The following is a 22,638-nucleotide window of genomic DNA, read 5'->3' as shown; positions in this document are numbered from 1 at the left end:
TCCTCTACGGGCTCTGGAGATTTCACTGCAATTGGAAGCACCCAAAGGTTTTTGCTGCTGGCAGACGTTGTGTAAGCATTTGTGGGAGGGGAGACTGACCCGCCCAACCCTACAGCCAGGCCTCCCTGCCCCCACCCTGCAGGGACCTGCTTCCTAAGAGAAACCTTTGAATCCTGCCGCCCTGAGCTCAGCTAAAAGGGGGAGGGAGAGCAGGAAGTGTACAACCTCTATCCAGAGTGGTTCCTTGCCTCCTTAGGCAACACCTTATCTACAGGGCCTCATCTTTCTGATCCCCGGAATCTTCCCTTTTATTTACCTGCTGAAACTCCAAATATAACTCAATCCTGTCCTCTTCCCGCCTACCCAGTAACTGTTTCCTCTCTCTCCTGCCCTGCCCATAGCTGCCCCTCCACAAATACGGAGTGACCGCTCCCATCTGCAACCCCCTGGGCCCCAGCAGCCAGTCTGCCTCCTGCCTCATTTCACAAGGAAACTCTTGGCCTTGCTGCCTGCCTCCCATGCGCTCACCTTGGATTCTGTCCTCAGTTACTCTGACCTCAGAGACCACTGTTCCACAGAACTGCCCTTGCTTGACAAGTTCTCCAGTGGCCTCTGTGGACAAAAAGGGGCCACATGCAAACCTGGCAAGCTCAGGGGAGGCCTGCGTGACCAGCCTTACAGTCTCAGAGACCTGAAAGTAATCGCATAGGATGGTCTAAATTAAAACTTTCGAACTAAAAGCAGGTCATGGTAGGCAGTCCTGTCGGAGGCTAGAATCTTCCCTGATAAAAGTCGATCTTTACCTTAATTGAGCCTGTCTCTTGTCTCCTCACATCTACCACGATACGCCTGGGCTATGCCGGATTTCCTCCCCGACTGGCTCCAAGGACAGGGGGAGACTGCAAGTCCCTTCATTGTTGTTATTACATGTTCATTGTTGACTGTTAACTATCCTGTACCCACCCACCCACGTGAAAGAAATATGTCTATCATTTTACTTTTTATCCAATCCCAGAGGTCCCCCTACTTTACTTTTTCCCATCGCCCTAATCTATCACCAACAGGTTTCATATAACCCACTATGTCTTCTGTTTTGCTCATAATGTATAAAACTGCCATTTTCCAGAACATTTTCCCTATCCATTGAGGTTTTGCTCAAATAAACTGATAAAAATTCTTACAGGTTTGGACATTTCTTACACTGACATTTACTTGGCGTACTTGGCAGGATTCCAAAGAAGCCTACCCAGGGCCACCCAGCTTTTGCAGACCTGCAGACCTGTGCTTGGTACTGATAGGGGGCTTAAGAACTGGCAGATTTTAGCTTCAGGTAAAAAATTATAAGTCTAGGAGTAATGTGTATGTTAAAGCTTTTGTTTCAGAAACTACAGATAAGGCCTGTCCTGGCTCCTGGGAAAACAGCCAGCCTCCTGGGGCACTGCTAAAGATGACCGCCTGGGTACAGCTGGAGGCCTCCGGACCTTTGTGTTCCAGGGGGAGATGGACGACCACCACCCCTGGGAACAGCCAACTGCCCAGAACAGGAATGTTGCAGCTTCTGAATCTCAGAGCCCTCGCTGTACCTTGTTTATTCTCCTGTTATAAAAAGTCTGGCCTGGAAAGAGAAGACAAGATGGTCTGTTAGGTTATGAACCCAACATCTTCTCAGATCGTTGGCCATAAAGAGTCAACCGCTGTCATTGCTTGTTGGATTTGGTAGTGACAGGCAGCCCGAATGCTGGTGTCTTTTCAGGTTTCAGTACCACAGAGCCCCCACCCCCTGTGCCTCACCGACTCTTTGTTGTGCAAAGAATGAACTTGGTGAGTTTCCATTGGAATTCTGGGCCTCCCTGTTTGAAACTAAGAGGCCCTGATTTTATTTGAGCGGCCCTTTTTAAAAAAATTTCTGAAATCCTCACTCAAAGATATTTTTATTGATTTTAGAGAGGAAGGGAGAGGGGGAGAAAGAGAGAGAGAGAAAGAGAGACATCGATGTGGGAGAGAAACGTTGATTGGTTGCCTTCTGCACACTCCCTGACCCGGGATCAAACACCCCAGGTATGTGCCCTGATGGGGAGGGGGTCCCACGACCTTTTGGTGGCACAGGGCAATGCTCCCACAAACTGAACCACCTGGCCAGGGCTGAGCTGTCTTTTTAAAATCTTCGAGGTCGGACTAAAAGTTAAGAGTTGAGAGAGAACCCAGGCTAAGGCAGGACTGGGGGGAAATGAGTGGCTGGTTTTTAACTTTGGCTTTTCCGTTGGCATTGCTTTCGGGGAGTCTGAACAAAAACCCTCCAAAGACAAGGGCCACTTTCTCCCTCAGACTCAAACCTCGGGTGTTCTTAGGGGCCTAAGCATCTTTGTGGAGGTGTCAGGGGGCATCCCACGTGATGTGCAGGAGCCACACAGGGAACTGCAACTCAGCTGTAGTTACACAATCGACTAGACCGGGCACACATGTAAAGGCTGTTTACCCAGCTCTGAGTCCTCACAGCTGTGTTAGACAGTCGGGGAGAGAAACCAAGGAGTATAAGAGGGCTGAGGGGTCTCCATGAGTGAGAGCCTCCTGGACCTGAACCCCTAAGCAGCACACTTGGACGTACTACACAGTATCTCTCACAGTATCTCTTCTGCAGTCTCTATAGATCCCAGCAGAAGACTAAATTACCATGGGACATTGTGCCTCCCAGACCCCAGCCCTCATTCATACTCCTAGTAGGAAGCCTTGACTCGCAAGGGCTTTACTAAAATGGGAAGATTTAATGAGAAATGATATCAACTTAAACTGGTCAAAATGCAATTTTCTTTTGGTATCTAAATTACTTCTTTTGCATGCAAAATTAGACAATGCCGGTTCTAAAGCTAAACTGAATGGGAACCATATATTGATTTGGAAATCAAAAGCTTCTAGGAGCTTTTGATTTCCAAAATAAATTCTTTTTTAAAAAGTTAAAAATGAAATTTTAGAGACTTTCTCTGAACTAAAGAAGGCTTCTGAAGCTTATAAATGCCAGCTCCTCATTCCTTCCCTTTCTATGGCTCCTCCATTATATTTGATCTATGAGCTTCCTCATCCAGACCTGCCCTCCCCCTGCCTGCCTCCTTCCCCTGTATCTTCTCTACCACTCCCTCCCACTCCCTACTGACCTGGGGAAATGAGAATAGGAATTCAAACAAGGATGATTCAGGAATTCCAGCAGTTCCCTTTGGAGAAAAGCTGTCTCAGGCAGAGGAGAACCAGCAATTGTATATGATTGTTGGACCAGAGCAGAACTAAGCAACCTACCTAAAAATTATGCCAGTTTTCTCTGGGATGCTGATGGGTTCACAAAAGAATTTAACTTTACTGTTAGAATATGTGATCCTGGCTATTTGGACCTCTCCTAGTTAATAATATACCGATTGGCTACTGGGAGCTAAAGCAACAGAATTACTAAATAGGGTTCACAGGAAAATGCCTATCGAGGATTCAGTTCACCTTAAGAAGGATTATAGAAACATTAAATGGGATTTAGAAAGAGAAAAGAAACAGAAGTGAGCAGAGGGCTGCTCTGAAGACTATGAAAAGGTATTTCCCCTTCTCCTTACCAGTAGTTTAGGAGAAATTAAAATTACCATAAAAAGGGAAAATTACTAAGGCCCTTGGAAATACTGGGGCCGCTTTATCTGTTCTTAATTACCTAAGTTGCCTCTTCACCCAGAGTAATACTTCTGCGCAGATGGTAAAGATACCTAATCAGCCGATGTCTGCTTTGAAATCAGAACCTGCTCTCTCCCAACTAAAGGATATTATGGAGCAACATACATTTCTGCTAATAAATCATCTGACAGTGAGATTTTATTGAAATCAATGACACCCACATATGCTTTTTCCAAGAGGGTATAATGCATTTAGAAATAAATAAATTGGATAGTGAACCGATTAGGAAAATAATGACTTTAAAGGAAATTCCACAAGAGGAAAATAATCTCGAGACTGAATGTTGCAGAACATTCCAATGCAACTTGAGGCCTTTTCCTGGTCCTGTGCAATGTCCTGTATGCGCAAGCTGGACCTGAGGCCATTTTGCAAGACTACTCAAAGGGGGGATTTAGAATTCCATGCACAAGCCCCTGTAATTCTCCTATCCTTCCAGTAAAGAAACCCAATGGAAAAGAATGGAGATTTGTGCAGAATCTCATAACCACAAATAGAACAGTTATTCTCAGACATCCCGTGGTTCCACGTCCATGTAACCTCTTATTATCAGCTATTCCTGTGAGCTGCCAATATTTTTCAGTAATAAATGTGTGCCCTGCCTTTTCCAGTATTCCCGTAGAATCAGACAGAAACATGTCTTTGCTTTCACCTGGGAAGATTACAAGTTTACTTGAACAGTAATGCCCCAGGGATATATGGAGAGTCCCACCTATTATCTTAGATACTAAAAGCTGGTTTAAGTGATATCATATTTCCTAGAGATCCCACTCTAATCCAATATGCAGGTAACTTAGTTTATGCTCTAGGAAATCACTAGGCTCCCCGAAGGACACGGCTTACCTATCATGACAGCTTGCTATAAAGGGACACAGGATGTCAAGGGACAGGCTCTCCTTCTGTTTACCCTGGGTAACACACTTTGGTTGTCTAATAGCTAAATATAGGCTACTAGTTAACCCTGAAAGACTCATGGAATCCTATCTTTTCCTCTCTCAAAAGCAAAAAAAGCAGCTTCAAGGATTCCTGGGTTAGACTGGATATTCCAATTGGATTCCAAATTTTTTATTAATGGCCCAGCCTCCATATGTCTTATTGAAATCACTGAGTCAATTCAGTGAAACCCAGAAGGGAAACAAGCTGTAAAATCTCGGAAGAGTTACTTAAAGCCCCTCCTCTGGGGAGCTTCCGGGTTGGTGAACACGCAGAGGGTCTGGGAGAGCAGGGCAGGGAGCATGGAAGCTCCGAGCCCTTTTCCCATATTCCCCCCTTGCCTCTCTTCCATCTGGCTCTTCCTGAGCTACATCCTTTTATAATAAACTAATGATCTGAATGCAAGTCTCATGAGGACAGAGATTTCTGTCTGTCTTGCTTACTACTGTATCTTCAGGATCTAGAACATTGGCTGGTGCTTATGGGGCCCCTGAAGCAGCAGGTGGGCTTCTGTGAGTCAGTGAAGGCAAGCTACCCCCCAATACCACTGCTTCTCCCCTACTCAGTATTGTACGCCAGTCTCAGCACCCCCCGCACCCCACACTTAGAGCGGTTTCCCAAGGAAGGCAAAATGACCTAAAAATTATTATAGGGGCAAAAGGGAAGCACAGAAGAGGAAAGATTACCACCAAGTGAATAAAGGAGTTTTGATTTTGAGATACAGGTATGCTTTTGAATTATTTGAAATAAATAGTAACAAACTTCCAGTCAGGATGGAGGCCTGGGTAAACACACTTTGCCTTCTCACACAACCACAGAAAGAATTACAACTAGATCTCAAAATAATTAACACCCAGAACTGTCAGAAAAGAGAACTGTATGAATTCTGACAGTCAAGGACTTAAAGAAGCCACCTTCACCGAGTCGGGTAGAAGGCGTGGAGCTGTGGTGTGGTGTGGAGAGGCTGCAGCAGCAGAATGGGCCATCACACATTCACGTTTGGTGAGTCAAAATCTGGAAGAACACCTTGGGAGCGAGCAATCCTAGCCCCAGGCCAGACTGCACAGCCCAGGGTTCCAGCCCCAGGAAGATAAGTCCCCATAACTTCTGGCTGTAAAACCAGTGGGGGTTGGGACCACGGAAGAAACTGCTGGGTTTTCAGGAGACTTTGCTCAGAGGTCATGCACGGATCTAAAACATACTCAGACCTACTCCCTCTGGGATTCAGCCCTGGGGCAACAGCTGGAAGGGTGCCAGTGTCACAGGGCAGGTGCTGGGCAAACCTCCAGAAGCCAGACAGTGGCACTGTGCCCTCTCCAAGTCCTCTCCCCACATAGTGTCACAAAGAAGTGAAGCAGGTTGCCCAACCCTGGTGATTACCTAAGGCCCCGTCCCACACAATTTTCAGGTGCCTTTTGTACAATAGGCCACGCTACTAGGACAGGGAGTCAAAGCAGCTCTACCTAATACATAGAAACACACACAGGGAGGCTGCCAAAATTAGGAGACAAAGAAACATGGTCCAAATGAAAGAACGGAACAAAACTGCAGAAAAAGAACTAAACAAAATGGAGATAAGCAACCTATCAGATGCAGAGTTCAAGCGATCAGGATGCTCAGAGAACTCATTGAGTAAGGCAACAGCATAAAAAAGACTCAGGCAGAAATGAAGATTATACTAAGTGAAGTGAAAATTCTACAGGAAACCAACCACAGAAGGGATGAATCAGGGATTCAAATCAACAATTTGGAACGTAAGGAAGAGATAGGCATTTAACAAGAACAGTAAGAAGAAAAAAAAAATTTTTAAATGAGGACAGTATAAGGTGTCTAAGGGACAGCTCCAAGTGTACCAAAATCTGAATCACAGGGGTGTCAGAAGAAGAGGAAGAACAAGAACTTGAAAACTTATTTGAAAAAAATAATGAAAAACTTCCCTAATTTGGTGAAGGAAATAGACACACAAGTCCAGGGAGCACAGAGAGTCCCAAACAAATTGGACCCAAAGAGGACCACACCAAGACACATTATAATTAAAATGACAAAGGCTAAATAAAGATAAAGAGAGAATCTTAAGAGCAGCAAGAGAAAAGCAGAGAGTTACCTACAAAGGAATTACCATAAGTCTGTCAGCTGATTTGTCAAAAGATACTTTGCAGGCTAGAAGGGACTGGCAAGAATTATTCCAAGTGATGAAAAGCAAGGACCTACAACCTAGAAATACTCTATCCAGCAAAGCTATCATTTAGAATGTAAAAGCAGATAAAGTGCTTCCCAAACAAGGTAAAGCTAAAGGAGTTGATCATCACCAAGCCTTTAGTACATGAAATGTTAAAGGGACTTATTTAAGAAAAAGCAAAAGCTCAAAACTATGAATATTAAAATGGCAACAAATGCACAGCTATCAAAAGCTGAATAAAAAAAAACAAACCAAACAACTAAAACAGGAACAGAATCATAGATATGAAGATCGTTTGGTGGGGTATCAGCTGGAAGGCGGAAGCAGAGAATGGGGGAAAAGGGGCAAGAATTAAGAAGCATCATTGGTAGGCACAAAATAGACAGAGGGGTGTTAGGAATAGGAAATGGAGAAGCCAAAGAACCTGTATGCACGACCTCTGGTCATAAACGAAGGGGGGTGATTGCTGGAGGGAAGGTGGGTACCGGGTGGAAGTGGGCTAAGGGGGAAAAATTGGGACAACTGTAATAGTGTAATCAATAAAATATATTTAAAGAAGAATAAAATAAAGTTCCCACTTTATTTTTTCCTTTGGGGATACCTTAATAAACTTTTGAGCTTTTTATGCCTGAAAATAAAGAAACTACTTCCAGAAACTTGAACTCAGAGTGACCGCCGCAGACCTAGTACAGTCAGCAACTAGACTGGGCAGCCGAAGGGCTCACCTTCCCCAGGACAGCCACCTCTGCTGCAGGCGTGTTGTATAAGCAAACAGAAAAGATAGTGACAGCATCTCTTTTGCTTATGTCTCTTGTTCTGCTGAATGTCCACCGAATTTTCATCACACTCAACACCTCTGTCAGTAGACTGGCTCTTGCCTTCTACACCTAATTTAACTTGAACTCAATGTAACAGTCTTAACCCACTAACTTTGCGCTTTCTTTGCAGGATGAAGACCTCCAGGACTGCATTTTGTTTACTGACCACCTTCTTGTCGGTAGGAAGGGTTTGTAGAAAACCCCTTGCTAATCCTGACTTAATTTGGTTTACAGATGGGTCTTTGAAAGAGAAACAGGAATGTCAGTGAGCTGGATTTGCAACAACTTCCATGGTGGACATAATTGAAAGTTCTCATTTACTTGAATAAGATCTGCTGAACAAGCCTAAATATCTTTCTAACTTGGACTTGTCAACTGACCAAAGAGCAAATAGCCAACATTTACACTGATAATAGCTATGCCTCTGGTATAGCTCACAGCTCTTGAATACTGGTGAAGCAGCAAAGCTTTTGAAATTTCTCAGGGAAGCTCATAAAGAAAGGAAAGTAGGTTGCAAAATTATTAGATTTCCTACAGAAATGGAAACAATCGGCAATTACCAAAATCCCAGGGCCTTCTAGAGCTGTCGCCATGGAAGCAACAGGAAATTATTTAGCTGTTGCTGTAGCTCGACGGGCAGCATTAAACAGCCACATTTTCCAGACCTGAGAATGCTCCTTGCTTCCCATTAAATGTACACAAGACTCTCTTTCATGGTTCCAGTGGATGACTGCAGAGGAAAAGAGGAGACAGCAATGAAGGGGGGAAACTTTGTTCCAGGCAAAGGGATAGGGCTCAGACCCAATCAGAACTCAACCTTACCTACAGGGGCTCAATTACCCATACTTTAACATGTCCATAAGCTAAGACATTAAGATCACATGGAAGGTTATCAGCTGGGAAGGGGAGGGAGGAATGGGGGAAAAGGCACAGGGAATAAGAGGCATAAATGGTAGGTACAAAATAGACAGGGGAAAGTTAAGCACAGTACAGGAAATGCAGAAGCTGAAGGACTTCGTGTACGACTCACAGACATGAACTAAGGAGGGATGGGGGTGGGGAACTCGGGTGGGAGGGGGTATGAAGGGTGAAGGGGAGTGAAGGGGGGAAATGGGACAACTGTAATAGCATAATCAATAAAATATATTTTTAACAAAGCTAAAACATTGTTAGATGTTTCATGCTAGATGAAATTGTCCTAAAAGACAATTTCACAAAGTAAACAATATTACTACTATAGCGTGTAAAGTATATGGCAGATATTCCGTCTGTCCACATATGACCCTGGAAAACCATTCTGTGGGTCCCAAGGACATTTCCCACTTTCTTTAGAACCACTTGGGGTGTGGGGAATGGATGTTTAGCCAACGCCAACCTCTCCAGAGACAAATCCGTTAGCTCTCCTTTGGTCCGTTTGGGCTGAGGCTTCCATTGCAGGAGGGCAACAGCCTTGGCAGCCGGTAAATTGTTGGGAAAGAAGTTCCCAGCTGAGGAATTGCTTCTCAGTTACAGTGACTCACGTCACTAGACAAATAACGCCATCCGTCGGTAATATGTGGCGTATTCTACAACATTTTTATTGTGCCTGTCACCCCCTAGTCGCTGGACTGGTAGAACATACAAATTGTACAATTAAAACTCAACTAGATACATTTTCAGAAAGTCTTAATTTCTCTTGGCCAAAAGCTCTCCTTAGCGCACTCCTCAACCTGAACTCTGTGGTAGTAAACATTGCCTTCCTCCTCGTGAAAGAGTCAGCAGCTGCCCTATGATGAAGGGACACATGAATCAGTTTTACTAAAAGCAGACATTCTGGCTCTGGCTGGTGTGGCTCATTGGACTGGGTGCCAGCTTGCAAATCAAAGGGTCACCGGTTCAAATAGCAGTCAGGCCGCATGCCTGGGTTGCAGGCCAGGTCCCCAGTCGGGGGTGTGAGAGAGGCAACCTAACAATGTATCTCTCACACATTGATGTTTCTTTCCCTCTCTTTCTCCCTTCCTTCCCCCCCTCTAAAAATAATTAAATAAAACCTGGAAAAATAAAAGGAGACATTCTGCATTATTATCAAGGGCCCATTAACCAGCTTATAGAGACTGATAAATTAGTAACAGTCATTTCACAGTGTGCTCTCGGGTGACGAAGACTTCAAAAACCACAGCTTACAATCAGGAGATTTTTGTCCACTGGAAAAGACACTAACTAAAGCCTCTCTCTCCAACATTGTCGGAAGGGACATTACCAGGTGTCTAACCACAAATGGACATCTGCCCCAGTCCCTGACACTTATCTCCAGTGGAAATCAAAGGCTTTTTGAGGATGAGAAACAGGAGACATCAGGTATAAAAACTGTTCCATGGCATCGACAAGGCCTCTTACCTACAAACTGATGTTGAATGGTACTTATTTGATTGTCTTTACCTGTCTGCTAATATTAATAGTAACAATTTTACTTGTTCTTTAGGCTTCTCTCAGACCTTATATAGCCCAACTGTTAGTAATTGCTGAAGGTGTGCAAGACAACTTTTGTATTATCAATAACACTCTTGTTATGGTTTCTCTTTTGAAATTTAGAAGAAATGCTATTACAAAAGGAAGGAAAGTGATGTGTATATATACATTTTAAAGCTAAAAGATAGTAGTTTATCCTATTAAGTGGGTTACTTCTGAATGGATTTTAAAAAGACAGAACAAGGGGAGTTGTAGAAAGGTGCTGTGGACCAGGAACACGAAGGAAGGAGTTTTATGTACGAACACTGGGACCCAGCCATGGGGAGTGCTTACTCCCGAGGCTAACAAAGACAACTAACTACTCAGAAAGAAGCCGAAAGGACTACAAAACCACGGCCCTCTACAGCTGCTGCTGAGGCACAGGACATTCACTCAAGAAACTCTCGCTGCCCTCGTGGTCTCCAGAATTGCACTTGATAATTATAACTTACAGCATTATATTTTTTACAGCCTTGGCCCTGATTAAAACTTAAGGCCACAGCTTCCAATTGCATAACTAGTGGGAGTCAGATTAAGAACAGCACCTGAGTGCTTCCCATGAGAGGCAGACGGGCCATAGTGAATAGAAACCCACCTCACAGCCATCTTATGAAAACCCAAAAGGTGCGTGGTGCGCCCTCAAACTACCCGTAAATGCTATACTAGATGCAACGCATTACACACTGAGACAGGCAGTAAAGCCTGGAGTGTGATAGCTCATAGGCTAGAAATGACCCAGAGCGGCTCTCTTAATAAAGTCCCCAAAGACCTGACTGCCTCCTATTTACCTACTTCTCACTTTTAAGAAAAAATTTGGCCTTGAACTTCCAAGATTATGGTCTTGCCCCATCCTCAGGGGTCCATTGCTCGGCAAGGCAGCTGACATTGAGACTTCCTAGGAATGAGCTTTCCTAGCACCGGGGGCCCTCGTTGAACCAACCAGATCAGTTAGCCATCTCAGTCAAGTGTAACTCCATGGACCAAAACTTAAAAATCACCCTAGGCTGTCCCTCTTCTCTCACATCTATCAGTTGGTTCTCCTAAATCTCCACTTGCAGATGTACACGTTGAAGTATATCAAACATAGAGTGAAGTGCACAAATCCTGAGTGTACAGAGTGGTGCATTTTCACAAAGTGAACACACTCACGTGATTGCCACGCTCAGTGACCGACAGGGGTGACCAGCACCCCTGCGCCTTGCAGTCACCCTCTCCTCCCCCGCAGGGCACTGCCGTCCTCACCTCTGCTTCTGAAGTCAGAAAAAGTGAATCTCACACTATAAACTCTTTAGGGACTGATTTCTGTGGCTCAAAATTATACTTTTGAGAATCATCCAAATTCTGTTTATTTGTAGTAACTTTGTTCTCATTCACATATGGATTTTATTGTGTAACTATGGCACCATTTATTCATTTTACTGCTCAGAAGCATTTGGGCTTGTTGCCTATTTCTTGCTAGTGTGAATTGTGCTGCTACGGGTACCCTTTCCCTAACCCCTAGTTTTATTGGGAAATAATTGGCATGGCATGGCGATTGGATTTGTATACCCTGTAAGACGATTGCATAACAAGTTTAGTTAACACTTGTGTCTCACTACATTGAGCTGAGTTCTGGCCAAGACAAAGGTGTAGGTAGAAACCCTTTGCTTCCTCGCACAACCAAAAGGAGGATAACAACCAATCTAAAATCAATAAACAACCAGAAGTGCCAGAAAATCAAACTACATGGAATTCTGAAAATCAAGGAATTAAAGAAACAGTCAACCACAACAACCAGACCAGTAAGACAGAAAGAACCCGCCTCGAGGCGGCGGGCCGAGAGGGTGGGGCTGGCTGAACTGGGCACAGACTGACAGCTGACTGTGGGCTATGGCAGTTGAGAGGAACTCCCAGTCTCACACAGGAGTTCCTTAGAAAGAGGGGCTAGAGACGAGCAGGCCAGCTGCACTGTTCTGTCTCTGGCCCCTCCCCCACAGGCAGTGCCACGGAGTGTAGCAAAGAGGGTTGCCCCACCCTGAATCCCTAAGGCCCTGCCCCCTTATAACTTAACAGGTGCACTCAGACAAAGAAATAGGGCCCAAATGAAAGAACAGAGCAAAACTTCAGAAAGAGAGCTAAGCAATGAAGAGGTAGCCAAACCAAAGAGGAGCACACCAAGGCACATCATCATTAAGTTACCCAAGATTAAAGATAAAGAGAAAGTCTTAAAAGCAGCAAGAGGAAAGGAGTTACCTACAAAGGAGTTCCCATAAGACTGTCAGCTGATTTCTCTAAAGAAACCTTGCAGGCAAGAAGGGGCTGGAAAGAAGTATTCCAAGGCATGAAATCCAAAGACCTACAGCCAAGATTGCTTTATCCAGCAAAGCTTTCATTTAGAATGGAAGGACAGATAAAGTGCTTCTCAGATAAGGTCAAGTTCAAGGAGTTCATTATCAACAAGCTCTTATTATATGAAATGTTTAAGGGACTTATCTAAGAAAAAGAAGAACATCAAAACTATGAACAGTAAAATGACAATAACCCCACAACTACCAACAACCAAACCTAAAAGAAAGAAAAACAGCAAAAACAAAAACTAAGCAAACTACTAGAACAGGAACAGAATCAGAGAAATGGACATCACATGAAGGGTTTTCAGTGAGGAGGGGGAGGGGAGAAATAGGGGGGAAAGGTACAGGGAAGAAGAAGCATAATTGGTAGGCATAAAATAAGCAGGGAGAGGTCAAAAATGGTGTGGGAAACAGAGAACTCAAAGAACTTATAAGTACAACCCATGGACCTGAATGAAGATAGGAGGAGACACTGGAGGGTTGGGGGGTGCGAGGTGGAGGGGGGAAATGGCAAAATTGTCCTAGCATAATCAATAAAATATACTAAAAAATTCATCATCTCATTGAGATATCATAAAAAGAGAAGAAAAAAATATTTTCTTTGTGTTGAGAACGTGTGATCTACTCTCTCGCCGGCTTTCCTGTGTGTGTCATACAGCAGCACGGGCAGTCTGCACGTGTCTTTTGGTGCACAATGTATATATTTCTGTTGAGTGTGTGCCTGGGAATACAATTGCTGGGTACCCTGGTATAAAGCTGTGGAGTTTTCTAAAGCAGTCACAGAAATTTGCACTCAACACGAGCCTTTTGTGAAAATTCTGGTTGCTCCACACCTTCCACCACATATTAACCCTTTTAGCGGCTGTGTGGAGGTACTTCTTTGTAGTTACAGTATATCATTATTTTCCTAATTGTTCTCTTAATGTCTAATGAGGGCGAGAACATTTTACATGTTTATTGCCCATTTAGATATTTTCTGTGAAGCTCCTGTTCTAGTCTTTCATTGATTTCAATATCTCTTGCATCGAAAAGCTGTTTCCGCTCCTACCACCAGCCTCTCTGCCCCCAGTTGTCTAACCTCTGACCAGCCTGATCGCTGGGCCCACTCCACCCCCCACGGTCACCACACAATGGGGGCAGAGTGTGGGGATGCCCCAGCGTTGGTGTTCTGAGAGAGTAGCGTCAATTTGCACTCCCACCAGGAACGTTAGAGAGAACTCACAGATGCACACCCTCCCTGACCCTTGGTACGGTCAGACTTACTTTTTTCTAGGGTATAAAATGATATCATGTTGTGGTCTTGATTTGCATTTCCTGATTAAACCACCTCCCCCCTGCAATCGCCACACTATTGTCCACAGCCATGAGTCCTTTTTCTGTTTTGCTCAATCTCTCCACCTCCTGATGGTTTTCTTGCTTGCACAGTGCATAAAATCTTCAACCTTAGGCACTGTGTGTTCTCCGTATGAGATACAGAGTGTAGCACACAGAAGATGGGAGGAAAGTTTTGATGAAAGACACAGAAAGGGGGAAAGGGAGGGAGAGGAGACGTGAGAATGAGGGGAGGAGAGAGAGCCAGCAGCTCCCAGCTGTGAGGCGCTTTCTCTGGAGACCATTCTGAGGAGCTGGGGGCAGGATGAGGAACTTTTCTTTCCTGAGAAGGGTTGGTAGAGGGCTTGGGAGGAGCCTGGATGACAGGCAAAGCTGTGAGGGGGACTTGCAGAGAGAGCTGAAGGATCTATTTCCAGTGGCTTTGGCTGGAGAAGAGCTAAGCCTTTTCTGGCCGGGTCAGGATGGAGAATTCTGAGCCTGGGCCTTGGACCGACAGGCTCCCAGGGGCTGAGTGTGGCCTCCACGCTCCGTTGATGATGAATGTCCTGGGTAGGCTGGATAATGGCCCCTCAAGGATGACCACATCCTCACCTCCGGAACCTGAGAACCTACCTTATAGGGCAAAAGGGGCTTTGCAGATGCGATTAAATTCAGGGTGTGAGATTATCCTGGATTATTCTGGATTGTGTGGGTGAGCTCTCTATAACCACACTCATCCTTACAAGAGGAATGCAGGATGTAGTCACAGAAGAAGTAAATGGAAGCAGAGACTGGAGGGATGAATTTGAATACTGAGGGAGGGGCCACAGGCCAAGGAACACACACAGGCACTAGAAGTTGAAAAAAACAAAATAACAGATTCTCCCCTCCAGAAGGACACAGCCTCGCCAATACCCTGACTTTAGCCCTACTGAAACTAATTTCGGACTTCTGACTTCCAGACCTGTAAGAGAATGTGTGTGTGTGTGTGTGTGTGTGTGTGTGTGTGTGTGTGTGTTTAAGACACTAAGTTTGTGGTAATTTGTTACAGCAGCAAAAGGAAACTAATACAGCACCTGGTAGAAGTTCTTCTAGTCTTGGTTCTAAAATTTTTCTTCTTTCTTGCTCTCCCCAGAAAGCCATGGCTGAATGCTGGCCAGTGCTCTGTCCTCGGTGAGTTAGCCTGTTCCTTTCTCTTCCTGGAACGGCTGTCTCCCATACGTGCCCCACCCAACCCTCCAGACCCAGTTAAAATACCACCTGCTCAGGAGGCTTGCTCTGACCCCACCTCATCTCACCAGGTGAGAGTGGAGACCCTCAGCTCTCAAACATGGAATCTTTTCCATTTCATCCATGTCTCATTCCCCATGAACATCATTAGAGGTTTCATCAGAGGTTTCGGGTGGGGTGATGGATGGTGTAGAAGGTGAGAGCCCACTGTGGATGAGGGCTCCGCCCTGTGGTCCTCCAGTGAGATAAACAGTGCTGTCCCCAACCTGGATGGGTGCCCTCCTCTGTGCCTTCACCTTGGCCCACCTTATGAAGCCAGTTTGTCACTTTACACCCCGGGCAGTTTCCTTTGGACATCCCACAAGCCCTTCTAGCCTACAGTCTCCCAAACCGAATCAGCTGATTACCGCACACTTGCTCCCCCGCCCCCACCCGCCCACTGCCTGCACTCCCTGGCTGCCATTGGCACCATGCCCCCAAGCTCCCTCCAGTCCAGCGCTCTGGGGTCATCCAAGACTCTTCCCTGTCACTCTCCACATTTGGTTATTTAGAAAGTCCTGTCATTCCTTAGATACATCCCCCAAATCCCGTGTTCCTTCCTCTGTGTCCTCTGTCTTTACTACAGGCCAGACCACCGTCAGCTCTTCGCTGGACCTGCGACAGCCTCACCCTGCACCAGCCTCACCCTGCACCCCCCCACCCCCAGTCCTTCTGCCTCCAGGCTGCCCCCAGCCAGCTGCTTCTCCACACCACAGCAGCCAGAAAGAGTTGCAAAAACCCACACCTGAACGTGTTCCTCTCCTGGCTCAGGCAGAGCAGATGAAGGATGAGTGTTTTGGTTTTCAGTAGCTGCCTTGCTCCTGACCCTTCTCCAGTATTTCCTGAGAGACCACACCTGCTGTGGCAGACAGCCGCAGCCACAGCCCTGCTTGCTGAATTGTGATACCCAGTCCCACCCGCAAACCAACTGCAGCTTCTGTCCTCTGTGACCACCGCTGTGACTACAGGGGACCCAGCACCACAGGGCCAGCAGAGGCCTTCAAAGGACCAGAGACACACTTTCATCTTGACAGACACAGGAAGCTGCTCCCACATCAAATGCCATTTACTGCAGGAAAGGTTTTGAAAGGGATTTCTATGATTTTGAGTTTTGTGAAGAATACATTATTCCTTTTGTTTTATAACTTGAACTATATCTATTATAACTAAATGAGAATTGGTTAGGGTTGCCCATGACTAATTGGCATAATATTACATTTGTAGACTTTTAATTAAACATATAATTAATTTCAATGTTGCTTTTTCTTCTGATCACATTTTGGAGCCAGTATATTTTTCTTCTCATGGCTTAAATATTTGCTTAAGTGCTTGAAAACTCATGGTCCCCGAGTCATGAGGGTGTGAGACCATGCAAATGCTGCTGGGTCTCTGCAAATGAGGCCTGGGCCCCAGAGAGCTTAGGGCTGAGGTCACACCAGAGCTGGGCGGTTGGGGTAGGAGGGTTCCCAGGCATCAAGGTCACCTCTGCTGTGCCTAGAGCACCTGGGGGTGAGAGCGAGGGGGATGAGGCTTTGAGTGGGGAGAAAATCCAGGAAATTCCAAGAAACTCCTCTCCTCGCAGCATACTCTCCTGCATGTGATCTCTTGCCCACCCTGCCCCCACCCCATGTGTTACTGGCTCAGATATAGCTCTCCCTATCTCTCTTTTGTTAATCCTCACCCAAGGGTATGTTAATTGATTTTAGAGAGAGAGAAACGTCCACATGAGAGACAAACATTGATCCATTGCTTCCTGTACATGCCCCAACTGGGTATCAAACCCTCGACCGAGGTATGTGCCCTGACTGGGAATCAAACCCACAACATTTTGGTGTATGGGATGATGCTCCAGCCAACGGAGCTACCCAGCCAGGGCCAGCGTAGCTCTCTTGAGGTGCGGCTCCTCGAAGAATTTAGACCCTGAGCTGAGTAAGTGAAGAGAGAGCAGAGCTGTTGGCTCTTGCACATCTCAGTCTGATTTTCGGTGTCGCATGTCCCCAGCATCTGACTCACAGGGCTGTACAGTGGAAAGTGTAGAGACGTAGGGTTCTAAAAGGCCTGGACTCATACGCTGGCTCCACCTGAAATTAGTTCCATGATTTGGGGCAAGTCACTTGCCCTTTCTGAGCCCTGATTTCCTCATCTGCAAAATGATACCAACTCATGAACTGTTGTCTGGACCAAATATGAAGCCACTAGAACAATGTTTGGCCATCTATAGGCACTTTGGATAGTTTCCTACCATATGATCTCACCTTTAAGTGGAACCTAATCAACAAAAGAAAAAAGCGAGCAAAATATAACCAGAGGCATTGAAATTAAGAATGATCTGGGACTAACCAGAGGGGAGGTGGGAGGAGTAAATGGGGGAAGGGATTTCAGGAACAACTATAAAGGACACATGGTCAAAACCAAGGGGGCGGGAATCAGGGGTGGGAGGTTGGGATGGCTGAGGTGTGGGGGGAGTGGAGGGGGAAAATGCAGACAACCACACTTGAACAACAATTTTAAAAAGGGACAGTTCCCTTTCCTCCAGCCATTTCTGAGCCTATGATTTCAATGAGTTTGGTCCACCATGTCCTGGCTTCCTTCCCCTTTTACGTAGTCCATGCCACCAGGTCACCAAGATGACAATCCTGTGTGAGAAAGGGAACGAGATGTCTATTGGCCTCATAGCTGATATGTGCCAGTCACAGTGCTGGGTGCTTTAAGCAGGTGACATTATCACTAAGTCCTGCCAGAGGGAAATATTTCTCTTTTCTCAATGAGCTCTGCTGCTTCTTCCCATCCCTCAGTACCCCCAGTTCTCTGCCACTCTGCAAAGGTGCGAAAAGCAAAATGTGAATCCTCTTGGCCGCTTTTCAAGCCACAGTCCCTCATATTCATCAAGAGGAAATTGACTCTAACCAAAAACTATTTCCCCTGACCATTTCACTTGACCCTACTATTTAAGCCCAGCAGGAAGGCATATATAGCTTTTAAAATAGAAAAAAAAATGTAATCACTTAATTTCAGTGCTCATCATAAAAGATTTCAAGTCAGCAAACTGTACGATGGATTGTGGCTAATGCATCTTCCTTTCAGAAAGTGCATGGCCGGTGCCCAGTTCTCATCAAAATTGTAGTCATCTTGCAAAAAAGGCAGCACAACCTGGCCCACTCTTCTGCTCTCCACCCAAACTTCATGTGGCATCCTCACATCCAGGGCCCATGCCTCAAAAAATCCAAGTTGAATGCTGCTCAACAAACGACAAATGTAAGTTCTCTAAATTGTCTTCCAGTTACCATCACCACCATCTTTATCATCACTACCATGACCACCAGCATCACCACCAACATCTTACCACTATCATCACCACCATTTAACTGGCAGCAGCAGCAGCAGCAGCATTACCACCGCCACCATTACCTCTGTTATCACCATCACCATTGCTACTGCCACCCACCATCACTACCACTGTCATGACCTCCATCACCACCGCCCTCACCACCATCACACCGTCACCACAATTACCACTATCTTCATTACCACTGTCATCGGTAACTGTTTTCTCCAAAGTCACCCAGCAGGTAAGAAGTAGGGCTGGAATTCAAAAGGTGGTTGCTCTGACTCTAAAGCCCAGGTTGCTTCCACTGTGATGTCATTTCTCCTTTATTTCTCCCTTTTTCCAGATGACCCACCTCTTCCTTTGCTTGTCACCTCTTGTCAGATCCTCTTCTTCAATGCTCCCTAATTTCTGGCATGCCCTCAAGACTAAATTCTTCCTTTTCCCTCATGCGGTTTCAACTACGCTTTGTATAGTGCACTCTTGGCCGTCTCATAGCAGTGCTTGCTATTCTAACTTTATGCCCACTACTCTGCCATCCCCTCCAGACTTATACTTCTTGAGGGCAAAGACTGTCTATCCATCAATCTATCTCTAGCTCTTGGTTCATGACTTACTCAAAGTTTGTGGTCTGAATCCATGAGTGAATGTGGATGCACAGATGAATGAAGAGACAGATGGACTAAGGGATGAATGGGTGGGTGATTAAATGCACTGATCGATGGTTAAGGATAACTCTCAAATCTACATTTACAAACTTCTTCAATTCACTCCATTCTTTTTTTAAAATTTTATTTATTTATCTTTAGAGGGGAAGGAGAGAGGGAGAGAAACATCAATGTATGGTTGCCTTTCCTGCGTCCCTTGCTGGGAGTTGGTCTGCAGGGAACCAGCCTGCAACCCAGGCATGTGCCCTGACTGGGAATCGAACCGCGATCGTGTGGTTCGCAGGCCTGTGCTCAATCCACTGAGCTACACCAGCCAGGGCCAATTCACTCCATTCTTTATCTCCAAATGCCTACCAGAACTTTTCACTTAGTTGTTATCTAAAATTAAACCTGTACCAACATGAACTCCACCCTAGCTGAGTCCTTATCTTTTTTGTTTTAATTTTTTTATTATTGTATTTTTTCCATTACCATTTAACTTATCTCTTTTTCTGACAATGATACTACTGTTTTTCCAGTGTTCTCTTCACTGGTCCTCTGATTGATTCAGATTGATTCAACAATATTTTTTGTTTTGTTTTCTTTTTTCTTTTTCTTTTTTTGCTATGTGCCAAACACAGTTCTAGGGAATGGAAACAGAGTAAATAGGACAGGCACTCAAAGAACTCAAAGGAGTTCCCAGTCAAATGTAGGGTAGAAAGTGGTGTATTAAGCAATAAGCAAGTGAAAAGCTAAGATAACTACAGAGCATAATGAGTGAGACATTAGAGAAATAAACAGAGTGATAAGAGAACAAAAGGAGCTTACATTAGATAAGATGGTGAGGGAGGGCTTGCTTGAAGATGTGGTATTAAGAAATATCTTTTAAAAAAAGAAACACCTGAAAGATGAGAATAAACCATTCAATATAAGAGCTGAAAGAAGAACATTCCAGGCAGAGGAAAGAGTGAGTACACAGGTCCTGGCGCTGGAAAGAGCCTGGTACGTTCCAGGAACAAAAGGGGGCCAGTGCAGCTGGAGGGTAGTGAACAGTGGGACACTGTCTGAGAGCAGGTTGTTAATAACCTACGCAGGCCATGTAGGGTCCTGAAGGCCACAGTGAGGAGTCAGATTTTATTCCGAGAGCAGTGGGCAGCAATTGAAATGTCATAAACAGCATAATGCCACGACCCACCTGGCCGGGTGACAAAGAGCTCCAAGGGCCCAGGTGCAGGTGATTGCTAAGCGAGTTGTCTTAAGTCTTTAGGTGAGGGATCGCCTCAGTTCCACTTGCACTGTCAGGGTGCACAGAAAGCAGAGAGTCCAGCTCCTATTTGTGAAGTCATCATAACACCGCCGGCCCCCCTGATGAAAAGGTGCGACGAAAGGAAAACAGACCAAGCTTATTTCGAAGTGTTACTACAAAAAGTCCTTAACGTTTTAGTAAATAGATCTCTGAAACACATTAAAAGAAAAACAAACCACAACCAAATTGGCATTATACCAAAAAAGCAAGCATGATTTATTACTCACCGATGTTAGGGGGCCTCAAAGTGGAAAAGACACAATCATCTCTAAGAGACAGAGAAGACGCTTGATAAATTCACCACATTTTCTTAATTTTAAAAATGACTAGCAAAGTTTGGAGTAGGTGAATATAGTTTCCAAATATTTTCTGTCAACACAACATCACACTTAACGGTGAGATACTGGAAACACTTCCCTTAAAATTGAGAACAATAATTCTAAAGGTACATTAGGAGCCATTGGATATGAGAAAAAATGAGAGGTACAAACAAAAATGAAGAGGCAGTGACTTTATTTTATTTTTTAAGCTTTTTACTTTATTGATTATACCATTACAGTTGTTGTCCTATTCCCCACCTTCATTCTCCACCCTGCACACCCCCTCCCCCACCATTCCCCCCCCTTTATTTTATGACCACGTGTCTCAAGTTCTTTAGATTCTATATTTTCCCCACTATTCTTGCCCTCCCCCTATCTATTTTCTACCTACTGTCTATGCTATTTTCTGTACCTTCTCCCCCCTTCTCCTCCTCCCACTCCCCTGTTGCTAACCCTCCAAGTGTTCATTTCTATGGTTCCACTCCTGATCTAGCTGTCCTCTTGGTTTGCTTTTGTTTTAGGTGTGGTTGTTAATAACTGTGAGTTTGCTGTCCTTTCACTGTTCATATTTTTCATCTTCTTTTTCTTAGATAAGTCCCTTTAGCATTTCATATAATAAGGGCTTGGTGATGATGAACTCCTTGAACTGGACCTTATCTGAGAAGCACTTTATCTGTCCTTCCATTCTAAATGAAAGTTTTGCTGGATAAAGCAATCTTGGCTGTAGGTCTTTGGATTTCATGACTTGGAATACTTCTTTCCAGCCCCTTCTTGCCTGTAAGGTGTCTTTTGAGAAATCCGCTGACAGTCTGATGGGTACTCCTTTGTAGGTGACTGTCCCCTTATCTCTTGCTCCTTCTAGGATTCTCTCCTTATTTTTAATTTTGGGCAATATAATTATGATGTCCTTTGGTGTGTTCCTTCTTGGGTCCAACTTCTTTGGGACTCTCTGAGCTTCCTGGATTTCCTGGAAGTCTATTTCCTTTGCCAGACTGGGGAAGTTCTCCTTTATTATTTGTTCAAATATGTTTTCCACTCGTGACTGTTCCTTTTCCCCTTCTGGTACCCCTATAATTCAGATGTTGGAATGTTTAAAGATGTCCTGGAGGTTCCTAAGCCTCTCCTCATTTTTCTGAATTCTTCTTTCTTTATTCTTTTCTGGTTGGATGTTTCGTTCTTCCTTCTGGTCCACTCCATTGATTTGAGTCCCAGTTTCCTTTCCATCACTATTGGTTTCCTGTGCATTTCCCTTCATTTCAATTAGTTTAGCTTTCATATGTTCTTCTAATTTGTGACTATAATCAAGCAGTTCTGTGAGCATCCTGATCACCAGTGTTTTGAACTGTGCATCTGAGAGGTTCGCTATCTCCTGGTTGCTTAGACTTACTGGCTCTGGGGTTTTGAGTTCTTCTTGAGCCATAATGTTTTGGTCTGTTCACACCTGTTATGTATGAGAGGTGGAGCCCTAGGTGTTCACCAGGGCGGGGCAATTCAGTTGCTGGGTTGTCACGCTGTATGTGGAGGCTGGGTCAAAGGAAATCAGTGGCGGTCCCCTCTGCCTCCTCCCACCGCTGGGGCCACGGGGTCCGTCTCACTGCTCACTCCTTTGCTGGTTTATCTGTGCACGTGAATGTGCAATCGCAGTCAGCCTGCCCCGAACCCTCACTGGGTTTGCCGCTGGGGCCTGCGCAGTTCACTGCTGGGGCCTGCTGGGGTCCGTCTCACTGCTCACACCTCTGCTGGTTTATCTGCGCACGAATATGTGACCGCGCTCAGCCTACCCTGCACCCTCACTGGGTCCTCGATGCTACCCTGGCTGCCTGCGCACCTGGGTCGCCTGGGTCAGGGATCCTTCCTGCCCGACCCTGCTCCGCTGCTGGCTCTGCCCCTCTTACCAGTCCCGGTGGAATGGTTAGTTGTTGTTGGACTTCCGTATAGTTCAGTTTTCTGTTCTTTGGCTGCGTCTTTGTTCACTAAACCTTTGTTGTATTCAAACTTGGTTGTGGGAGAAGGC

The sequence above is a fragment of the Sturnira hondurensis genome, unplaced genomic scaffold, assembly GCF_014824575.4.
Source record: "Sturnira hondurensis isolate 20B ecotype Veracruz unplaced genomic scaffold, ASM1482457v3 Scaffold0024385, whole genome shotgun sequence".
Classification (NCBI taxonomy): domain Eukaryota; kingdom Metazoa; phylum Chordata; class Mammalia; order Chiroptera; family Phyllostomidae; genus Sturnira; species Sturnira hondurensis.
This window is presented reverse-complemented; position numbering follows the sequence as displayed.